Genomic DNA, 23,806 nt, shown 5'->3' with positions numbered 1-23,806 from the left:
TCTGCACATAATTCAAAGGAAGAACTCTAGGATATAACCCCATGTGTGATTCTGAGTGACATGGTTTTGAAACTGGAATAAAATCCACATGAACAGTTTTAAAATATTTTATTCTTGGCTTTTAGAAGAAATTTTAATAAGAATGTCAGTCAAACAAGTACCTTCCTCTTTTCATGAATAAGGTTCATTTCTGGCTTTTTAAAAACTGACTTCATATACTTTGCCCCTATATTTCCGAGGGTTATGTGGATGAGGACGGGCAGTTTCACACCGCCTTTAAGATAAAGATTAAACTCCCTCTTAGAGCCAACCAGTATGGAACTGGGTTGTGCTCCCGCCAAATGTACATGTCAATGCCCACACCAACCCACCAGTACCACAGAATGTGATCATGTTGAAACATCGAGCCTTTAAGGAAGTCATTAAACTTAAATGTGGTCAGAAGGGTGTGGTCCTAATCTGACATGATAAGTGTCCTTGCAAAAAGAAGAGGGCAGCTGGGTGGCTCAGTCAGTTAAACATCTTCCTTCAGCTCTGGTCATGATCTCAGCGTACTGGGATCGAGTCCCACATCAGGCTCCCTGCTCAGCCGGGAGTTTGCTTCTCCCTCTGCCTGCTGCTCCCCAGCTTGTGCTCTCTCTGACAGATGGTCTTTTAAAAAGAAGAAGAAGAGATACAAGGACAAACAAGCAGAGAAAAGGCCAGCCGTCTGCAAGCCAAGAAGAGGCCTCAGGAGAAACCAGCCCTGCTGACCTCTTGATTTCTGACTGACTTCCAGCCTCCAGAACTGTGAGAAAGGAATGTCTGCTGTGTAAGTGCCCACCCAGTCTGCCTTATTTTATTATGGCAGTCCCAGTAGACTAATACAAGACGCTTCCTAATTTTACCCACTCTCCTGTCCATCCTTTGCCTTTCTCCAAGGATAATCCTCAACTCTAGCCTGACTAAATTATTTTTACTTTCCTGACGATTCCATGCTCTGTCTTTCCTCTTAGGTTTCATGCTCGCCCATGCTACCTCTAAAGCCTTCCTCCCCATGGGTCCCCTCTCTTCACCTCCCTCAGCCCTAACTCCCCATCAGCAGTTAACACTCACTAACTCTTGTGGGTGAAATACTCTGCCTGTGTGTTTAATTCTCTGAAGCTGAGGCATTTGGTGCACTGAATATAAATGAACTATTCACCAACCAGCTCCTGGAGGGCAGGCGTGTCCCACAGCTGGACTCCCAGCACTCAGCACCTAGCTACACAATTTACAGGAGGCCTAGAGCAAAGGTCTCTTGTTTGAGTTTCAGGACAGGACAACAGAGCATGGATCAGGGACAGGGCCTTTGGGAGTGCAGGGTCTTTTGCCAATATACAGGTTGAATGCTGCTGAAGCTGGTGCTTCCCGGACAGCACCAGGCACACCAGGCCGGTAAACTGGAAACGTTGTTCTGCCAGTGATGTGTCCTTGTTTTCTTTAAACATTAAGGAGGGTCTCTAGCCGGAAGTTTCAGGCGAATAGAGCTGGAAGGCGAGGGTAGCTAGGATCTCAAACTCCATCTCTCCAAGGAAGGATGGTTTATTGATGCCCCAGACCCCGCGCCACCACCCTGGGACCCCCAGCCTGGGTGGACAGGATGAACTGGTATTACGTATAGGAAATGCCTGGAGTGAGGAGCTGGGATCGGATGCGGTAGAGGGGAGAGCTGCTCCGCGGTGTGGACCAGGTATCCGGGTGTCCAGCCAAGCCCCGGTTCCGCCCTCCTCCCGCCCCGCCCCGCCCCGCGCCCACCCCGCCGCCCCGCCCCCCGCCCTAGCTCCGCCCCTCTCAGGCCCCAGCCCCGCCCCTCCCGGCCTCGCCCCTCCCGGCCTCGCCCTGTCCCCCGCACCCCTCCCCCTGTCCCCGGCCCACCCCTCCCGGCCCCTCCGAGTTTGATGGGTTCTGTCCCTGCCCTCCAGGCCCGAACCTCTCCTTCCCTGACTCCCCACTGCCCTCCTCCCCTCAGTCACCCGGCGGAGGCCCCATCGCTGGAACCGGAAGAGGAGGGGCAAGAGCGGCAGGACGCTTTAGAGGTGGGGGAGGGGACTCTGTGGGATTGATAGCGCTCTCAGTGGTCCGCTGACTCTTGCGGGTGTCCTTGGAGAGCCCTGGGGGTGCTGGGAGAGTCATTCTGGCTTCAGGAGAAGACAGGAAAGGACCACCAGGATCCAGGCATCTCGTGGATTAGAAAACAAGGCTGTTTTGTATAGTAACTAAACAGTTGCACCAGCAGGGACAAGACCTCAGTGTCCATTTTCTTAAGGCCAAGGCTTCTGATTCCAATTCAGAGAGAACTGCAGAGTAGATGCTGAGAAGGGTCAGGAGGGCAGGCTCTGAGAGCCAGGATGTTATGTCCTTCTATGAGCACTGATTTTAGATATTGACTGTATAGGACGTGGAATTACTCATTAACTTGGGGAGAAGCCCAATGAGGCTAATCTTTAACAAGCATGCGGCAGTATGGTCTCATTGGTTGTGTTTGGCCAGCATTTATTCTGATTGCCCACTGCCCAGGATATTCTCACTGTAAAGACCTATTTTAGCCAGAACACTCCCATCCAGGTTAAACAGTTTAACCCTTAAACTGTCCCTGCCCCCCCTCCCCGAGGGAACTTACTCAAAACAAGTCCCAGAAACCAGCCCCAGGTAACAAAGCCCAAATACAAGGGTGGGTCAGGCCAGGTGGAGACATCTGATCAGTGGGGGGGATGCATACTGTCTCCCTAGTTACCAAGGAGTATGGGTCCCGCCCTCTGGGCACCTTTTGGGTGCCAATTCTGACCAAGGTGATAGGCTAATTCAAATATTACTAGGGTAAATTGTAATTCAATTGGTCAATGTGCAGCTTTCTCTGTGTGTTACAATGTCATTGGCCATCTATGCATGGCCAGGCCCAACCGCATGGCCTTTGCCCTTAAAAGCTAGTCTATGAAACAGAGAGAGAGCGCCCTCTCTGTAAGAGGTGTGGCCCTGGCAGGTTAGTTTGATTCTTGATGCTTGGCACAGAATAAAGCTGTGCTTGACCTTCACTTTATACAATCTCGCTCCTTTAATCACGGACCCATTATTGGGGACCTAACACTCACCACCACCCTGGGGCCTGCCCTCTGGCAGATGAGCTCTATGACTCCCTCCACCCCAAGGAAGAACCCTCTTCTTGGTCAGTGGGCCCTTCTAGAGGTAAGCCGAAGATGGCAGCCAGGTTTGGGTTCCAAAGAGAGAGCTCTGTGCTCCTTTCAGGCCAGAGCTTGGAGAAGCAGAGCTCCCAGGCAGGCATCTAGGTCAACAAAGCCGAAATGGAGGCAAGGGCTGGGAGGGACTCAAGACCAGCAAGAATAAGAATTGGGACAGGGGACACCTGGGTGGTTCAGTTGGTAAAGCAGCTGCCTTCAGCTCAGGTCATGATCCCAGCGTCCTGGGATCGAGTCCCACATTGGGCTCTTTGCTCAGCAGGGAGCCTGCTTCTCCCTCTGCCTCTGCCTGCCATTCTGTCTGCCTGTGCTCTCTCTCTTCCCCTCTCTCTCTCTGATAAATAAAAAAAAAAAAAAAAAAAAAAAAAAAAAAAAAAAAAGAATTGGGACAGGGTTCTGGACTTACCTAGGGCAAGGAGAGGAGGGCCTTGGCATGACAGGAGGGTCCTCTGGTGTCCTCCAGAAGGCCCTTGTCTGGGAGACCTCTGGCTGGGGGCCAAGCCAAACTCTGCCCCTGAGTTGCCTGAAATTTCCTAAGTCAAGATCCGCAGGGCATGTTTGACCAGGCAAATGTATTAGCAGAGTGCAAAGGCAGCACAGTGGTGAGGCGCCTGAGTTCTGCACCTGGACAGCCGGGCTGTGACCCTTATTGTGCCACTTACTGACTAGACTCCCTTAAGTGACTGCAGTTCTCCAGCCTGACTGCCTCATCTTTAAGGATGCCTGTCTCAAAGGAGTTGGGTGGTATACTTGGGACAATAGGGAACTGACAGTAAGGGCTTGATGAATGTTAGCCTCTGTGCCTGTTTCAAGTTAATCAGGTTGTTCTCTTCCTGAGGAAGGGGGCCATTCGTGGGGGCCCTGCCGTAGGGGACCATCTTCGGACAACCAGAGGCAGCAAAAGGGAGGGTCCTGAGTGGTGGGCTGGCAGGGGAGAAGCGTGATTGGGAGTGAAGGGGCTAAAAGGAAGTGATGATTTAGGTCTGACAGGCGTTCTTCCCTCCTCCCTGTCAGATGGCCTCTGGGAGCTGCCACTGGCATTGCTCCCTCTCTTGGCAAGCTTAACCCCCTGCTTCACTGCTGCCCAGCTTTGCCTGGCCATCACCCTGCTTTGCAGAGTCCTCGGTGTGAGAGGAGAAAAGAGAAGAGGCAGCTTCTCTAGCACCCCCTTGTCCTCCACATCCCTGGGCTGTACAGCAGCCAAGCTTCTCCTTTCAGGCCAGAGCTTGGAGAAGCAGAGCTTCTGAACACTCCAACTCCTGAACACTCTGTGGGCTCTACTGAGAAGCCACCTGTCTTTGAGGCCAGCAAACTGTTGAACACACAAAATACATTTTTCTCTGTGTTCTGGTTCCAGATCCCGCCACTGCTGTTGCCCTCTCAAGCAAATGGCACCGTTGCTATCCAGATTTTAAAGAAGCTGTGTGTGTGTGTGTGTGTGTGTGTGTGTGTGTGTGTGTGTTTTTCCTCTCCTGAATGTCTCTTCTGCTTTGGTCATGCTTTTCCTGGGAGCAAGGGGAAACACTGCTGTCCAGATGCCCAGAGGTCTCCACTGCAGATGGAGGAGGAATTGTGTTGTAGTCATTAGAATTATTTGCCAAAAGTTTCTGGGCTTTCTCCCTTTTTGCACTTGGCAGGATTGTTTTCTCTGGCTCCCTTGTGGGGCCGTATGACCCATTCTGGCTACTGGGTTATGTGTAGAAGGGACAACACGGGAATATTAACTGACAGTTTGAGGTCCGCTAGAATTCCTTTTGTTGTTCCAGCATGGCATGAGCAACATTTCAGATGATGGCTCCTCCACTGCCTGGGAGCTGCACTGCCCCTGCCCATCTGTAATAGACATACAGCCTGAACATTGAGTGACTCTTGGTTATTCCAAGCCATGGAGATTTGAGGGATTATTTGTTATCACAGTGTAACCAAGCCTATCCTGACTGATATAATCAAACATTGTTTTTTTTCCCCACACCTTCATAGAGCTGCACATGAGGACCTCTGCCAGTGCTGTTGGAATGAGAAAGAAAGTGAAAAGTGTAGTAGGACCATGAAGATCTGTGGTTACTTCTTCCTTGGCTCACTTTCCACATAAACCCAGAGCTGTTGTTTTGTGGGAAGATCTGGGGCTTGGAGAGAGTCGATCAGCTTTAAAGTCCAGGCTATGCCTCTGATCCATTAAGGAAGCTTTCCTAAGTCATATAACTTTTCTGAACCTTATAAAAGATAATATCAGCTTGGCTTATAGTCACAAAACACAGAACATCTGTAAAGTAATGAAATATGTATGTGAAAGTGCTTTATAAACTGCTAAATAATGTGTATCTAAGCTATAGAAATATTGACTCTGTAATACCCAAAGATTTTTCTAATTCAAAAAACTTCTGTAACTGCATAAGAGTTTATTCAAGAGAACAAATCCAACTTTTACACTGGAAACTCATATTGTACGTGGAGAAAGTGTTGCTTGGACTGAAAAATAGTTCTGAATATGGGCAGAATTATACCCAGACACACAGCTTTATGAGTGTGAGGGCCTCCTGCCTAATTGAAATTGGTGCAGTTTTGAGAGTCCTCTCTCAGGTGTCATCTCTGCTAAGGTGCTCATGTGTCCCAGCTTTTGGATTTGGGAATTCTACTTGGCAAGACTTCCTTGTCCTGCCATTTTGTTTTCCCTCCCCCAGGTGAATAATGTCCTTGTCCCTCCATTACTTTGCAAGTTCCTCTCTGTATATCATGGAATTCTAGAAAGGTAGCACTGGAATGGCCATAGGAACATCTAGGTTAGAGGTTCTTCACACTGGCCACATAGGAAAATATCCTGGGGAACTATCATCCTATCTAGGCCAGGATATTTTACTTTTCTTCAGTGTATTCCTTTGCAGTGTTTGAATTTTTATCATAAATGTAGTTTTAACAACCAATATAATTAAATCAATGAAAAGAAAATAATGACACGCACCTTGAAGTTTGCACATAAAATTAGTTCTCCTTGGCCTCCTGGACAAATGAGGTTCGATGGAACAGTTGTAAAGATAGGTCTATTAAAACAAACAAACATCCCAAGCCTAGCTTCCACTGGGAATTTTTGTTTAGTTATTTTAGGTGGATACTTCAACATTGGTATTTTTAAAAACCTTTATGTGCTATCAGAGTTGAAACATATAGATCTAGTCCAGTGGTTCTCCAGAGTGTGGTCTTGTATAAGCTCCTGGGGTCCAGCCTCAGCAAGTCCAGGGGTCCCCAAAGAATGGACAGTGTTGGCAAGAGGAATGAGAGATCCACTCAACAGGTTGTCTTCAGCAATCAGGCATCTCTAGTTTATTTGATCGGTACACTTCTTATATAGGCACTGTCTATGGTTACTTCAGTACAGAAGGTTTTTTACAGTGAGTAATGGGGAAAAAAGGAACAAACACAGATTAGTAATAAGTAGCTATATAGAGAGGAAGGGTAATCATTGTTCTTAACCTTTAGTAGTACAATAGGAAAAGATTATATTTAAGGCACACTACATTCCGATGTGGCCATAAAATAGTCAAGGACTTAGTGGTCTGATTACAAGATACAAGTAGGTCCTTGGGGTCCTGTGAAAGCAGGAACATGGTGGTTTTCTTTTTTGTCTGTTTTGTTTTTTTTTTAAGTTATCTAGTCTTTGTTGCCTGGAGTCTGGAGATAACTGATGATTTTTCCAGGCTTGTTCATGTGGCGCCATGGCCCTGAAGTTTTTATGCTCCCAAGTCTCTAGCCCAGGAGAGTTGGTCATGGGTATCTAGTCTAAGGGAGAGATATAAGGTCAGCAGAGATGGCAGGAGCCGTGCAAACCAGGCCTTAACCTGAGAGGCTTGACCATCTATCAGGGCCTCAGCAGCCCCCAACAGATCTAGTCCAGTGGTTCTCCAGAGTGTGGTCTTGTATAAGCAACATTGCAATCACCTGGGAATTTGTTAGAAATGTACATTCTCTTTTAAAAATTTTATTTATTTATTTATTTATTTGAGAGAGAGAGAAGCAGAACACACATGAGCAGGGGTGGGAGCAGAGGGAGAGGGATAAACAGACTCCACACTGAGCATGGAGCCCAATGCAGGCCTTGATCCCACAACCCTGAGATCATGACCTGAGCCAAAATCAAGAGTCATACTTTACTGACTGAGCCATCCAGGTGTCCCAAAATGTAAATTCTTGCATACTCCATGCCAGACCTTAGCAATTCTGAGAATGAGGTCCCTCCAAGTGGTGGTAATGTTTGAGAACCACTGATCTAGCCCAACACCTCATGCCACAGGTATTGATGAACCGGAAGTTCAGAGATTAATAAGCAAATTGATGTCACTTCTAGTTCTAGGCAAGGTGCAGTAACAAGTATTGGACTTGTCCTCTCATTGTAGTTAACCATAAAACTGGACAATATATATGAACTAGCTGCTTTCAGGAATTGAGTGGACAGTGCAAGGCTGTGATCTTTGAAAGATAGGCAACACATGAGATGGGGTCTATATTCTACCTGAGTGCACTTCCTAAACTGTAGCACAGGGAAGAGGAGCCCAAACAGAAAGGAGCAGTCTCACTGGGTAGAATGAACAAGATCAGAGTCTAAGGTTGCTGGAGCAGTTGCAATTGGAGGACATGGTGCCACAGAAAAGGGAGAAACACAGAAAAGTAGCCCCAAGACATGCAGAGGAATTTCCTTGAGTCTAACTGAATAGTGAGCTGCAAGATGAGATGAGATTCTGGGAGATTTGGCAGGGAACAGACAGGGTCCTGAGGGCTGAACAAAGATTCCAGATTGCATGGTCCTGCAATGCAGTTAGACTGCACTGTTAGACTTCTGAACTTTCAGAGTTAAGAAAACCCTGCTGAGGGGCGCCTGGGTGGATCAGTGGGTTAAACTGCTGCCTTCGGCTCGGGTCGGGTCGTGATCTCAGGGTCCTGGGATTGAGTCCCCGAGTTGGGCTCTCTGCTCAGCAGGGAGCCTGCTTCCCTCTCTCTCTCTCTCTCTGCCTGCCTCTCTGCCTACTTGTGATATCTGTCTGTCAAATAAATAAATAAAATCTTTAAAAAAAGAAAGAAAGAAAACCCTGTTGAACAACTTGGGCATCTGATTGAGAGTCCAGGAAGCCCAGGCCTTAGGACTAGGGTTAATATATCCCAAGAATAAGGGCTAGTCTAGGACCTTGCTAATAAAGCTTAATTAACCTCAGCAGCATCAAACTGAGCCACCAAGTAAGAACGAAACTCAACTGTATTTGAAGGAAAGCAACATAACCCACAATGTCCAGCACAGAGTAAAAAATTACGAAGTATATGAAAGTGTAAGTAAATATGACCCATAGCCAGGGGAAAAAAGCAGCAAAAAGAAACAGACACAAAAATCATGCAAATGTTGAAATTAACAGCCAAAGATGGCAATATAACTGTTATAAAAATGTTAAAAGATTTAAGAAATACATGGCATAATGAATGAACAGATATAAAAATCCAATAGAGAAGTAGATACTAAAACACACACACACCCCCACACACACACGAGAAAGAAAGTCTAGAATTGAAAAGCCTTAATGGGGATCAGACTTTGCCTTAAAAAAAACCCCAAAATCAATGAATACATTATGACTTTTACTCCTAAATACTTCAGTATGCATTTATTTTTTTTAAAAAGACATTTTCCAGGCACCTGTGTGGCTCAGTCAGTTAAGGGTCTGCCTTGGTCCCAGGTCATGATCTCAGGGTCCTGGGATCAAGCCCCATGTCAAGCTCCGTGATCAGCGGGGATCCTGCTTCTCCCTCTCCCTCTGCCCCTCCACCTTGCCTGTGCTCTTTCTCATGCTGTCTCTTTCTCTTTCAAATAAATAAAATCTTAAAGAAAAAGACATTTTCCTTCATAATTAAACACCATATTCATACTTACCAAATGAACAATTATTTTCTCATATCTAATCCACATTCAAATTTCCCTATGGTCCTGGAAATATCTTCTCTTAAAAAAAGATGTATTTATTTATTTGACAGAGAGAGAGAGATAGTGTGAGAGCAGGAAGAAGGGCAGAGGGAGAGAGAGAATCCTCAAGCAGACTCCTCGGGGAGTGCAGAGCCCAAAGACGTGGTGCTCGATCCCAGGATCCTGAGATCATAACTGGAGCTGAAATCAAGAGTTGGTCACTCAACCAACTGAGTCACTCAGGCATCCCTGGAAATGTTTTTTTAGCTCTTTTCTTCTCCTGAGAATCCATTCAAGGGTGTGTTATCAAATTTCACTGTTATGTCTCTTAAAACTCTTTTCTTTTTTTTTTTTTTAAAGATTTTATTTATATATTTGACAGAGAGAGATCACAAGTAGGCAGAGAGGCAGGCAGAGAGAGAGAGAGGAGGAAGCAGGCTCCCTGCTGAGCAGAGAGCCCGATGCGGGACTCGATTCCAGGACCCTGAGATCATGACCTGAGCCGAAGGCAGCGGCTTAACCCACTGAGCCACCCAGGCGCCCCTCTTAAAACTCTTTTCATCCAGGACAGCTTCTCTGAACACCTCATCTCCTTCATTTTCCCAAATATTGAGAAAGAAGACATCATTCTTGTGTCATGTCCTGCAAACAAGATTGCTATTGATACTCATCTTAGTTGATTTCAGCTTAAATAGGATTTGAAAAAAAAAAAAAAAAATACACAAATGAAACAGTTTCTGGAACTTTATAACTTTAGCCCCTAAAGCAGCTAGCAATGTCCTACCTACATTTCATTTAATCAAATATCACATAGGCTTTGTTCAATGTCCATAAATACAGTTTTATAGTCAATCTTTCCACCTTTTCTTTATATCTTCTCCTTCTCTTTTACTGTCATGCATAGAGAGTCTTCTTGGCCCTAAAATTATATACATATTCACCTATATTTTTCTTAAATATAAGTTTTAAGTTTCATTTTTTATATTAATAAAGTTTTAATAGTTTTATTTTTATATTAATAAAGTTTTAATAGTTTTATTTTTTATATTAATCTATTTTGGAATTTATTTTAGACTAAAATATGAGGAACCAAATTTTTAAGCTAATAGGTTTTGTGTTTATTAAATATAGTGACGATATTAGTTAATTTGGTTTTATTGGACAAAGACATAGTAGGAGTCCTCCAAAACACCTCCATCTGTAAATCCGTCTTGAGGAACAAGTCAATGTGCATGGCTAGAGTGTTGAATAAGACCTTTGCCTTCTCCATGGGTCCAATGGTCATGATTGCCTAGTTACACCTGTTTTATTTTAGAATGAGAACAGATGGGGCCCAGGACACATCAGCAGATGGGGTTCTCAGACCCTGTGTAAATGAGGTGCAGACCCAGGTCCTGGAGCTGCCCCATGTCCCTGCGGGGCTGAGCATGGCCATTCTGCTCCCTCCTGTCAGCGTCAACGGGGATCTAAATGCTGTGAGTCATTGCTCATTGTGCTCTCTACACCCACTTCTAAAATATACCCTTCCCAGCACCAGTTTAAAAATGGTTTAAAAATTCAGTGTAACAAGTTGTGGCAGAGCAAGGACAACTCGTTTTCTGAGATGTTAGGATCCCCTCCTGCTTGGGGGTGGGGGGGAGGGGAAGGGCCTCATTAGTTTGCAAAACTCCAGAGCAAGCCATCCATACTGAGTGTGACAGGTATGTCGTCTCTGGAGCTGGGCAACCCTGTGGCCTGGCCCTCTGGTGGAGGCTGAAGCATTGTTGAAATGGAACTGTGAGGAACATAGAGAGAATTCTGACATGGTCCTGTTCTGCGGGATGGAGGGGGTGGTTAACCACATATGAAAGAAAAAGCAAGTCTACACGTAATACAATGTATTACAATGTAATAAATGTAATACATTGCTACAATGTAGCACATGACAACTGAATAGGTATAGCGTACTTTAGCAATCTAGAAACCACTTTTGATCCATTTGTGTATTTGATTTTTATAATAGCTCTAGGCCACAGGCAAAACCATTTCATTTTTTGTAAGGTTTTAATTATTTTTTTGGACAGAGAGAGAGAGAGACAATGAGATTAGGAACACAAGAAGGGGGAATGGGAGAGGGAGAAGCAGGATTCCCACGGAGCAGGGAGCCCGACATGGGGCTCAATCCCGGGACCCTGGGATCATGACCTGAGCCGAAGGCAGATGCTTAACGACTGAGCCACCTGGACTCCCCACAGTTATCCTCATTTTACAAATGAAGAACTTAGGACCAAAAGGTTTAGGAACTTTTCTTGAGATCACAGAGTTGGTTGGTGGCAGAGCTGGGACTCAAACTTAACAAGAGAGGAGGACGGAGCTTATTTAAAGAAAACCACAGGCCCCGACGTCATCACTTCGCCCGAGTCCCCAAATCCGGGCTTAATACCTAACTTAGTTATGGTTTCAACCCTCACCAGAAATACTGTCTAATCAGACCAGTCAGAAAATTTTCCATCCAAGGTGAGTCTGGCAAAGGGGTTCTCCATTCCCAGAGCAGGATGAGCTCACGTGCTTGATAAGACTCCTTGCTTTTCTCTCGAAGGGGAAGAGATCTTGCCCAGAACCATCTTTATCGTTTGCTAGCACTTTCTTGCCCCACCCTCTTTCTACAAAAACCTTCCATTTTGCAGAACTTCTTAGCGCACCCCTCTACATGCTACATGGGGTGCTACTGATTGACGAATCATTATAGAAGGCCAATCAGAACTTCAAATTTACTTGTTTGAGTTTTTGTCTTTTGACAATGTTAAACTCAGACTCAAGGAAAAGGCTGGTGGGCTGAACAGAGAGGGCATTCTAAGCCTCATGATGGGCAGGGGCAAAGGTGAGGAGAGAGAATACCCATCAAATGGTCACAGAAGGGACAGACAGAGAGGAGACAGGGAACAGAGCAGAGAGGGCTGGAGCGGTCTTTAATCTGGGCTTAATGCCAGGCCTTTGTTTCCATCAGTACAATAACATAATTTTGAAGGCTGGAGCACTGTTCAGTTCTGTCTTTCCAGAACCTAAGCTGATTCCTAGCAATTTCATCGAAACTGTGCTATAAATGTTTGTGGTAAAAACAACGGAAGGCCTGGGTCAAAGAACGATCTGGCAGGCAGCAGCTAGTTGGGTGTTGGGGGCGAGGCAGGGAAGCCTGAACCAGAGGTGGGCATGAAAAAGGGGGACTCCTGACCGCGAGCTTGGCCGGGCTCTGTTTGCTCAAGACGGTGTATTGTATTTTGAGCAGAAAGCTGCCTGCAATCAGCTGAAGTAAATGAAATGAAACCAGACTATTTTTTGCCTACTTGAGTGAGAACTCTCTTTTTCTAACTGAATGATAAAAGAGAGGGAGGGAGAGTATACAGTTTGGTGTCATTGAATACATCCACCCTGTTGGGTAACCATCACCACCATCCATCCGCAGAACTTTCCCATTTTCCCAAACTGAAACTCATTAAACACTGTGCCCATTGAACACTAACATCCCCTCCCCCCTTACCCCAGTCCCCAGCAGCCCCCCAATTCCACTTTCATTTCTTCATTCTACTGTTCATATGAATTCAACTACTCCAGGTCCCTCATATAAGTGGAATGATACAGTCTTTGTCCTTTTGTGACTGGCTTTGTTGGCTGAGCATAATGTCCTCAAGGTCGAATCCATGTTGTAGCATCTGTCAGAACTCCTTCCTTTTTAAGCCTGAATAATATTCCGTGGTCTATACACACCATATTTTTTCAGTTATCCTTCTGAGGACACGTGGGATGTGTCCACTTTTTGGCTGGTGTGAATGATACTTCTCTGAACACGGGTGTGCAGATCCCTTTTTGAGTCTGTTTTCAATGTTGGGGGGTACATACACAGAAGTAAAAATCCTGGATCATAGGATAATTGTATATTGAATTTTTTGAGGACCCATCATACTGTTCCTCACAGTGTTGTGCCAATAGCACTCGAAGGCTCCACTTTCTCCACATCATCCAAGAACCTTCTTTGAAAACGCATTTGTGCTCCTCCTTTGCTCATTTTTTCAGTGATCAGGGGTCCCTCCATTTTGACCTGTTGCATACAACTGCACACCTCCCTCCAGGGCCCAGGTGACTGATAGGAGCTGATGTCAGGGTACTTGGGGACTGGTACAGTTTCCAGGCCTTGGCATGCCAGGCAAGAGAGCCCAGGACTGGGAACAGCTTCCTCGAATTTCAACTGTTGACATTATTTTCTAATGTCCAGTCACAGAGATAGATCCACTGAAAAGATGGACAGTACTTTAATTATAAAATTTGAGCTCATGTCCCATAAAAGAAGCCATATAATAATGCCTTATTTATAAATCCTATAGTTAACTTGGGGTAACACCAAATAGCATTGCATTTTTAAAAGCATCCATTTATTAAATACAAAATTTTAAAACATACCATAATGTTAGTATTTCTTAATTTTTTTTTTTTTTTTTATTAACGCTGGAGACTCAAAAAGTGATACTGGCCTGAGCCTTGTCTGAACCTCCGTGAAGCAGCCTTACCTCATGGACAGAAGACTTTGTGATGCCACAGTCCTGGGTAATTCCACAGGGAACCAGTGCAGACCTGAGTGACTGGCCCACCATCCGGACCCTAGGGCTTGCTCTGCTTTTCTTCCAGGTGAACAGTGAGCTTACACATGTCAAGCTTAAGCGAATGAACAAAGCCAGGAGCAACGACAACAAAGAAAACTGCACTGTGGGGTCTGTTCTTGGCAGTTGGGGAACTACCAATGCTTTTGATGATCCCAAGCCTGACTTCTCTGGAATCTTGTCCAAGACAGAAGTGTCACTATCTAAGTTTGTGCACAGGTCCTCTGTGGAGGTCAATGAGGGAGGCACAGGAGTGGCTGTTGTGAGCACTGTGGTGGTTGAGGTGGCAAAATGCCCAAACCCAGAAGGTTGAATACAGATTACCCATTCCTTTTCCTCATCTAGCACCACAGAGCAAAGAGCAACCTGCGGAAGGTTCTCTTCTCCCTAAGCCAATTCCTTCTGGTTGCTGTGCTATATTCTTCAGTTTCCCATGACAATAGCCATGTAGTTGACCTCAACCCCACAGCAGAGAGAACACCCTAAGAAGCCCATTTGAAATTCTGAGCTCAGAACTTTATTTGTACACTTAAGGTTTATGCTTATGATTTTCAGAAAACTTCAGAATGTTCTGAGGGTATGTTGGAAATTAGAGGAGCAGAATGAGTTTTAAATTGGCTTTAGAAAGAAAATGCCTATCTTCAAGTTTAGAGGAGGAAATAACTCTTTGCAGTTTTCTGCTCAAGGGGTACATCTCCAGTCCCCTGGATGTCTGTCAGCATTCACACCTTCACCTTTCTTTCCACAAAAGAGCAGGAAAGCACTAGCCTCCCAGTGCTTCAACCCATCTACTTTTTCATCTCAGTAGTGACAACTGTCTGCCCTTCACCTTCAGGATAAAGATCCCAGAGATAGATGCCTCTGTTGTTGCACCCTTTTAAACAGCTTGAAAGTGCACTTAAACATCTCTCCTTCTGAGACATGATGTGGAAAGATAAAAGGGCTGGTACACTTTTTGAGAATACTTTCACCAGGAGAACTCTTAAGAGCTAACAGAACTTCCTGACCTGTTGGTTCACTTGACTGGACTCGAGTCCTCTCTCAGGAGAATGTCCCACGTCCCATGGTATGCCTTGTGTTCCATCCTGGTGGGCGTGTGGTCATACAGCATTACATTCTCAAGAGGGAAGCCCTTGGTCAAGATTGCTGCTTGGCATTGGTTATCTGTTCGTTGTTTGTGTTCTCTTTAAGGCATGGGATTTTCAAACATAGCCTTACACAGAATAAGAAATAAGGGAATTTTAGGCTGTCTGGACACCCACATAAGCACAGCTGACTATAAGTTATAAAAAATCACAAAGGTGATTTTACAGGGGGAAGGGAACAGTTTTATTTCTTTGAAGTTTCAGACTTTTTTAACTGGACAAGAAATTGTGTGAATTTTTTGGAAATGTCAAAAAATGTAAATGTTACCACCCACACAAACTTTCCAATTTCAACATTAGCTGTAAGTACGCTCACTCCCGAGGTTACTAAGCAGCCTCAGTTATTAGGTAGATTGAAGATAATTAAATGAAACTGGGAAAATCAAGGGGGTTTCATTTGAGGAATTGTAACTAGGCATTGGTTTGAGTAACAAGGGGTCTGAGGGACTTTCTCCATGTCTCTCTTGATTCAAAGTAATATTATTAATGAACAACTAAGTAGGTGATGGTGGGAAAAAGTTTCTCATTGTTGGAGTGAGAGAGTTAAAGCACAGAAACCTGACAAACATTACCTCAGTCAGGTGACCAAGGTCAGCATCAAAAGTAATATATCATGTTGAGATAGCATGTATCCTTGATATGTTTTGATGAGAATGGTACTCAGAGGTACTCTGTGATCTTTCTTCTGAAAGCCCATAACCTGTCATCAAAAGGAAAGAAAATCTGAAAAACTGTCATAGCTAAGATAAACCTGATATCTAAATGTGCAGACTAAATATGTCTTTGTTCTGACTGGGATCCAGGAATATAAAAAGAACATTAGGTAAAAACTAAGAAAACATGAATGAGTTATGGACTTTAATGATGTATCAGTATTGATTCATTAGTTGTGACAAATGTACATAAGGGAAGATGTTAAGGGAAACTGTACTATCTCTACAACTTTTCCATAAATCTAAAACTATTCTAAAAAAAAGTGTTTTTTTTTTTTTTAAAGGAGAGATTTAGGAGACCTATCAGCTACGAACAGTGATACTAGTTCTAGCCAGTGTAATGAGGAAATAAGAAAACAAAGGGCATTTAGATTGTAATAGAATAAAACTGTTTTTTATAGATGATGTGATTATCTATGTAGTAACTCTAAATGAAGCCACAAAACCCTCCTTGAATTAATTAATAAATTCAGTCACTTCAAAGTGAATTACAGTCACTCAAAAGAAAATGAGTATTTAGGTATAAGTGTAGTAAAACATATACAGGATCTATGCATTGAAAATTGCAAAACGCAAATTGCAAAATGCTGATGAAAGAAATCAAAGATGATCTAATATAGACACATACCATGTTCATGAATTGGAAGACTCATGATAGTAAAAAGAGTCAATTCTAAATGATCTATAGATTTTGGATGATTCTATCAAGATCCCTTTGTAGACAAGCTTATTTTAAAATCTGTATGGGCAGACAAAGGACAGAATAGATTAAAAAGTTTTGAAAAAGATTAAACTGGGAGGAATTACTTTGCGCAGTGTTTAGGTTTATTGTCTAGCTACAGTAATCAGGACAGCATTATAAGTGGGGGGTCAGATACATGGATCAATGGCACAGAATGGAGAACTAGAGAACTCAGAAGTAGACCCACACAAATACGCCCAGATGAGTTTTGACAAATATGAAAGAGCAATTTAAATAAGAACAGACTTTTCAAGAAATGGTGCTGCAAGTACCAGACATCCATAGTTAAAAAGAAAGAAAGAAAGAAAGAAAGAAAGAAAGAAAGAAAGAAAGAAAAAGAAAAGAACCACCTTGACTTAATTCTCACATCTAATACAAAAGTTAACTCAAATGGATTAGAGACTAGTATGTGAAATGTAAAACTATAAAACTTTTACAAAAAAAAAAAAAAAAATCTTCAGGACCTAGGGTTAAATGCAGAGTTCTTAGACTTGACACTAAAAGTACAATCCATAAAAGGAAAAAAACTTGGTGAATTGGACTTCACCACAGGTGAAATATTTTTCTTTGCCAGAGAATCTTTGGGGAGAGAATGAAGAGACAAGGTGTAGACTGGGAGAAAATATTTGCAAACTATGTATGTGACAAATGACTTGTATCTAGGATGTATAAAATCTCACAGCTAAACAAGGAGGTCCAATTAGAAAATGGGCAAAAGTCATGATTAGCATTCCAGTGGAGAGGATTAATAGATGGCAAATAAACACATGAAAAGATGTTTGGTATCATTAGCCACTAGGGAAATGCATAAATGCACTAAAATCATAATGTGTTGTTACTCCACACCTATTAAAATGACTAAAACAAAAAATTGTGGTAACACCAAATGCTGCCAGGATTTGGAGAAACTGGATCACTCAAACCTCATCACTGGTAGGGTACGTACACTCTAGAAATAGTTGGCAGTTTCTTTAAAAGTGAGACCTGTACTTAGTCTATGACCCAGCAACTGTGGTTGGGACATGTCGCTTCCTAATGGCGCACGGGAGAATGAGGCACATGAGTCAGCTGTTGAGAGTGAGTGGGCCTGGGACAACAGCTGAACGGACTGTCGCCCCAAACAACTCCTCAGTTCCGTATTTATTAGATGCAAGATAATAACCAACAAGAAGAAGGAAGAGGTTATATTAGTCATAGGTCTTATAGGTAACAAGAAGGAATGTGAGTCATATGATGATCACAAGTCTTATAAACAAGGGAGAGGTGTAAAGTGTGTTTGGTCCAACAGCACGAATTTGTTGAGCAAGCACACGTTAAGAGCAGGCTTTCTCTGAGGCAGGGCAGGCAAGAAAAAGGGAAGCAATCATTCCACCCGGAGCAGGCCGGGTGTTCCCAGCTGCTCCCTTCCATGAAGCGGACTGAGTTTGGCCATGAGCAAACCAGGCATCCCCAGATGCTCGGCTTCAAGGACGTGCATCATCCTCTCCACCAGAGGCCCGCTGCTAGTACAGGTTTTTCTCAAGGTCATCTTTAAGCATGCTTGAGTCACCAATACAACTCCTTGCTGGTTATATTATTATTCTGAGGGACGGTTACATTTCCCCCCTTTTAGTTTGTGTAGAAGTAGGAAGGTCGATTCTGCAACTTCTCAATCCATCAGTTGTTGGAAGGATTTTCATGCACCTCTGAGGACTAAACATAAAAATATTATAGCAATAAAAAAAATTATCATTCCACCTATAATGCCAAGACCAGTTTGTCTGATTCAACCGAAAGGGTTTAGATCAAACAGGGTATCATTAATCCTTTCGTGGGAGACTCACTCCTAGAACCGATGGGCATGTGATGGTGGGCAACTCATGTCCTGAATAGTATCTTGAAGCTGTTTAATATCCAAAGTCAAATTATTGCCATAATGACTGGTGATAGCGAAATCTTGTTCCACAATAGTTCTGATTCGTTATAGGTGTAGGGAGTAATACAGAAGGAAGAAACATTCCCTTCGCATAAAAGGTGGAACCTAAGCTTTATATTTTGAAGGTCATCTCCTATGTATATCATGGCTGATTCTGAATCAGAGACTCATTTGATCTTTGATCTTTGTTGATTCAAAGGCTTGCTAGCATTCTCGTGCCATTTTTGCACAAATTTTGTGGTTTGTATGGTCTGATGCAAGGCCATACCAGCAGTGGTAGCCACTGCAGTAATAGCTATAATTCCTAAAACAGCTGCTACATGCAGCCCAAGAATCCTTTTTGTTTTGTGGACCCAGTCCTTCAAAACTGTTAAAAGTACATGCGTTTTCTGGAAAGCTTTCCCTAACACGGTGGTATTTCACCTGTAACCAGACTCCTATTCTTCTTCTAGCGATGAGAATAATAGAATTGTCTGTGTAAACATTCTCATCCATGCAGGTGAACATTTTACATTTGGGACAGTACATTTCTTTTTTGTTATCATCAAAAGTCATTTTTCTGGTAACAAAAACATAAGTATCTCTAACACAAGCTCTTACCCATTCTTCTCTCAGGAGGGAAAAGGTGAATGCATAATGATTGGACTGATAAATTCAAGAGCCGTTCCAAACTCTTAGGTGATTTAAAGCGGTGGTGACCTTCCATCATTTTTTTTTTTTCTTTTATAATAACCAACAAAGGGATAGTGCTGAAAGTCCTTGCCCATGCCAGACCAGAGGCACATTTCCCCAAGTAGAGGTTTGTGGTAAGGTAAGGTGATCAGAAACTTACCATTTTAACTTCTGATGAGAGGAGCAAGATCTCCCAGGGCAACTGGTGACTGCCATCCCCTTAGGGGACCATACAATTCCATAGGGAGTCATTGATAAGGACACTGGGGTGAGAAGGAGACAATCCTCCCACAAGGGGCAAATTCCCTTATTGGACCACATCTGTGTTAATTTGCACACAGAGTGCTGCTGTGCTATAACTAGGACTCCAGTATTCATTGACATGGAATCCTTTAGTAGAAAGTAAATGTAACTGAACTTTAATCAGACTATTATTAATTGGAGAGGCCACCAACCTTCTTTGATCATCAGGGATAAGACAACCGGAATGATTGCCGATATATATGTTGGTCTATTTTGATATCCCAAGGTAAGATTAATGTCTGTGCCCTCTTCTTGGGGCAATAATGGTGATCTACGATTCTATATCCCAGGAACCTATTCGGAGGCTTTCAAATAAATTGCTATTATATCTTATCCCCACTCTACTGGTCAGAACAGGGGAGGATTAGGTATATACACCCAATGAGTAAAGTTACCTATTTGTGTGTAAATATCCAGGAAGGCTTGCTGCTACCATGATGAGGGCCAGCATAGTACATCAGATGTAGAATAGCAGCAGTTTCAATATGCTGTACAACATACAGTGTATATAAAGAATCAGGTAACAAATTAAATGCAGAAGAAACTCTTGAAATAATGTAGTAACTGCCATTAATTCTGATATTTGTGCTGAGAGACCAGTAGTAGATATGATTTTTGAGGTAGGACCATAATAACAAGATTTGCTTTTGACAGGACCATCAAAAAAGTTAAGCAGGGGCATCTGTTATTGGATTTTTAGAGGTAATTTTAGGAAACACAAAAGCTTAGAAATGAAATAGGTAAAGAGGGGTAATGAGATGATGTGCTTTCAGTAAAACCACTGAGGGCAATCGCCAATTTAATTATTCTGGAATGTTATTTCAATTTATATTATTTTATTTAAAGGCAGAACAATAACCTTTGGATCATATCCCTGTTATTTGATGAGTTCTTTTTCTTCCCAACTGAATAATGCTACCAATATGGTCTATATAGATAGTGAGTGTTTTAACAGTATTATTTGGAAGAAAAACCCATTCTATGATTAGTTCTTCCTGGATAATTAGCCCAGTGGGTGTATGTGGGGTATGAAAAATAAGATCTAAGGGTATTTTAGGTTGGACTCTATCTGTCTGCATTGACTGAATCTGGTTTTCGACAAATTGCAATTCTTTTAAGGCCTCTTTTGATAGGCTACTTAAGTTAGGATCTCCCTTCAGAGAGGCAAATAGATGTTGTAAAGCTTAATTTTAGGTCTTATCCAATTAATGTTTCCCAATGATTTTTGCAAATTATTTAAGGTCATAATCTAATCTCTATGGACTTGAACCTTTTGTGGTTTAATTGAAGTCCTGTCCATAATGAACCCCAAATATGAGAAAGGTGTGGTAGTTTTTATCTCTTCTGGAGCTATAATTAGTTTGTATTTTTTCAAACTGTAATTGAAGTATATTAAATGTGTCCTGCAATTGTACATTAACAGAGGCTGCACATAATATATCATCCATGTAAAGGATAAGATAAATTTGTGGATATTTATCTCTGACTGGCTGTATAACTTTTGTCACATATTCCTGACAGTTAATAGGGTTATTTAATATCTCCTTTGGTAAAACTTTCTATTGATTACCATTTGGCTGGTTCTTTTAAATTTACACTGGGAATAGTGAAAGCAAAATGGAGATAATCTTTCTTAGCAAGTGGTGTAGTATAGGAGCAATCCTGTAAATCTGATAATTACTAGCCATTGGTGTGGAACTAAATTAGGCAAAGGCAATCTGGGTTGGAGAGACACATTGGGTGTATTAGAATTTACAATGCACAGGTCTATTGAACGTCTCCACCTTTCTGATTTTTTCTTAGTAACAAAGACAGGTGAATTCTAAGGACTGTGAAATTCTTCAATATGCCCTTTTCTTTTACTTTTTAAAAGATTTTATTTTTTTGTCAGAGAGAGAGAGAGCACAAGCACGCAGAGTGGCAGGAAGAGGCAGAGAGAGAAGCAGGCTCCCTGCTGAGCTAAAAGCCGGATGCGGGACTCGATCCAAGGACCCTGGGATCATGACCTAAGCAGAAGGCAGCAGCTTAACCGACTGAACCACCCAGGTGTCCCAATATGCCCTTTTCTTATCTGTTCCTCAACCAGGGCTCGTAAAGCAAGTATTCTCGCTTGTGTTGCTCCACACAAACAGGTTTGTCACTCTTCCAATTTAGCTTAACGGGTTCCGGAGCAGTGGCCCTCAGTGAAAAATCTGGGAATCCTCCTTAGGGGAAGGTATAACCACAGAGACTCCCCATTAACTTAATAAATCTTGTCCCCAAAGGTTACTAGGCAAGTCTGCAATAATGCCCTTTTGACCTTCAGGTCCTTCACAGACAAGAATGTTAGAGCTCTGATGCACACCGGTAGCTTGTCCTAATCCCGTAATACTACAGTATGGACTACATGGCCATTTTTATTATTTTATTATTATTATTTTTTTTAAGATTTTATTTATTTATTTGACAGTCAGAGATCACAAGTAGGCAGAGAGGCAGGAGGAAAGAGAGGAGGAAGCAGGCTCCCTGCTGAACATAGAGCCTGATGCGGGGCTTGATCCCAGGACGCTGGGATTATGACCTGAGCCAAATGCAGAGGCTTAACCCTCTGAGCCACCCAGGTGCCCCGAATGTTGAGTACATGGCCATTTTTTAAAATAGTTTTTTTAAATTTTAAGATTTTATTTATTTATTTGACAGAGATCACAAGTAGGCAGAGAGTCAGGAGGGCAGGCGGGGAGCAGGCTCCCTGTGAGCAGAGAGCCTGATGTGGGGCTGGATCCCAGGACCCTGAGATCATAACCTGAGCAGAAGGCAGCAGCTTAATCCACTGAGCCACCCAGGCGCCCTATATGGCCCATTTTTAGGCCAATGTAATGAGCTTATGATTGAGACATCAGCTCCGTTATCAATTAGACCTGAAAATTCTTTCCTTGTATTTTAACATGGCAAAATCAGTTTATCTAGATAAATTTTTTTTTTCAGTCAAATATGCCCGGTTTTTCCAGCGCTTCCAAACCCATTAAGAGTTTCTTCCCATGTTTTTTTTTTTTTTTTAAAGATTTTATTTATTTATTTGACAGACAGAGATCACAAGTAGGCAGAGAGGCAGGCAGAGAGAGAGAGAGAGAGAGGGAAGCAGGCTTCCTGCGGAGCAGAGAGCCCGATGCGGGGCTCGATCCCAAGGCCCTGAGATCATGACCCGAGCCAAAGGCAGCAGCCCAAACCACTGAGCCACCCACGTGCCCCTCTTCCCATGTTTTTAAATTGACTCCAGAAATAGGGTAAAAGTAGTAACTGGGCAATGCAGTCCAGTTTCTGAAAACAGGATGGAGCCACTGTAGTTATTATCACTGAAATTTCACCAGTAGAATCCGAATCAATAACATGGGTGTGGACTAATTCTCCCTTTGGGGTGAGGCCAGACTGTCCAAAAAATAACCCAGTGGTTCTTTTCAGTAAAGGGCCAAAAATATTAGTTGGAATTTTAGTGGGAAGCTTGGCAGGCATTAAGAGATGATCTTTGGGAATGGGGGTATCTAGTCCGGCACTACCAGGCAGGCATAGTGTGCAGTAAATTTAAAATGGTACATTTGGGGCACCTGGGTGGCTCAGTGGGTTCAAGCCTCTGCCTTCAGCTCAGGTCATGATCTCAGGGTCCGGGGATTGAGTCCCACATCGGGCTCTCTGCTCAGTGGGGAGCCTGCTTCCCCCCCCCCCCACTGCCTGCCTCTCTGCCTATTTGTGATCTCTCTCTCTGTGTCAAATAAATAGATAAAATCTTTTAAAAAAATAAAATGGTACATTTGTCTGATAGATGGGTGTTATGGGAGAATGGGCCCCCTTGTTTGGGGGGCTAGGGCTTGCCCCAAAGTACATTTCCTTGAAAGGGGGGGGGATCCATCTTTGTTGAATTTGGAATGACATTGATTTGCCCAGTGATTCCCTTTTTTACATTTGGGACAGAGACCTGGTGGCTTGTGTCTTGCATTTTGCGGAGAGAATTTTCCTTGTTGCCCACACTGAGCTTTAGTATGCCCTGTCTGCCTACGGTTGAAAAGCTGTCCTTCAAATTTTCCTGTGGTCAGAGCAGCCATTACTTGAGCTAACAAATCAGGTTTATAGGTCTTTGTCCCCATTCTTTGGCATAGCTTAATATAGTCTGTTAATGTTCCCTTGCCTTTAAAGGGTGCAATCAGTTTTTTACAACCAGCCTTGGCATTTTCATATGCCAACAGCTGAAGAATAGTATCAGCAGCTTTGAGATTATTTCCCTGTCTTTTAACAGCTTCTTGTAATCTCGCAATAAAATCAGTATAGGGCTCTATAGGACCCTGTACCACCTTTTGGAAAGAAGAGCAGTTCTCTCCTTGGGATTCTGCTCTCTCCTAGGCTCTCAATGACAGAACTGCTCAATAGCTTGATCATTCATTAGTACTTGATCTTGTACTCAGACCCATGGCCCATGAGCTGTTCCATGGAAATAAGAACATTAATAGCTCTGTTACGGGCAGCTGCTGTTTCTACATGATCTTGCCACCATGTTTTAAATT

At 43.2% G+C, this 23,806-nt stretch overlaps 1 protein-coding gene across 3 annotated transcripts in view; it reads left to right on the top strand.

Moving 5' to 3' along the window:
• The window catches only part of SERPINB9 (serpin family B member 9), a 30,052-nt gene extending 14,010 nt beyond the window's left edge, over positions 1 to 16,042 (top strand). The window contains exons 8-10 of one of the 3 annotated variants that reach the window (XR_006602583.1): positions 647 to 811; positions 10,469 to 10,628; positions 13,639 to 16,042. The gene's annotated coding sequence lies outside the window, so the exon portion shown is untranslated. Of the gene's footprint in view, positions 1 to 646; positions 812 to 5,195; positions 7,198 to 10,468; positions 10,629 to 13,638 lie in introns of those variants that run through there. The other 2 variants (XR_006602584.1, XR_006602585.1) reach the window with 2 other exon arrangements.
• The last annotated feature ends 7,764 nt before the right edge of the window (positions 16,043 to 23,806 follow it).

This window comes from Mustela putorius, unplaced genomic scaffold (assembly GCF_011764305.1).
Source record: "Mustela putorius furo isolate JIRA1106 unplaced genomic scaffold, ASM1176430v1.1 tig00003870_pilon_pilon_pilon, whole genome shotgun sequence".
In the NCBI taxonomy this organism is placed as follows: domain Eukaryota; kingdom Metazoa; phylum Chordata; class Mammalia; order Carnivora; family Mustelidae; genus Mustela; species Mustela putorius.
This window is presented reverse-complemented; position numbering and strand designations above follow the sequence as displayed.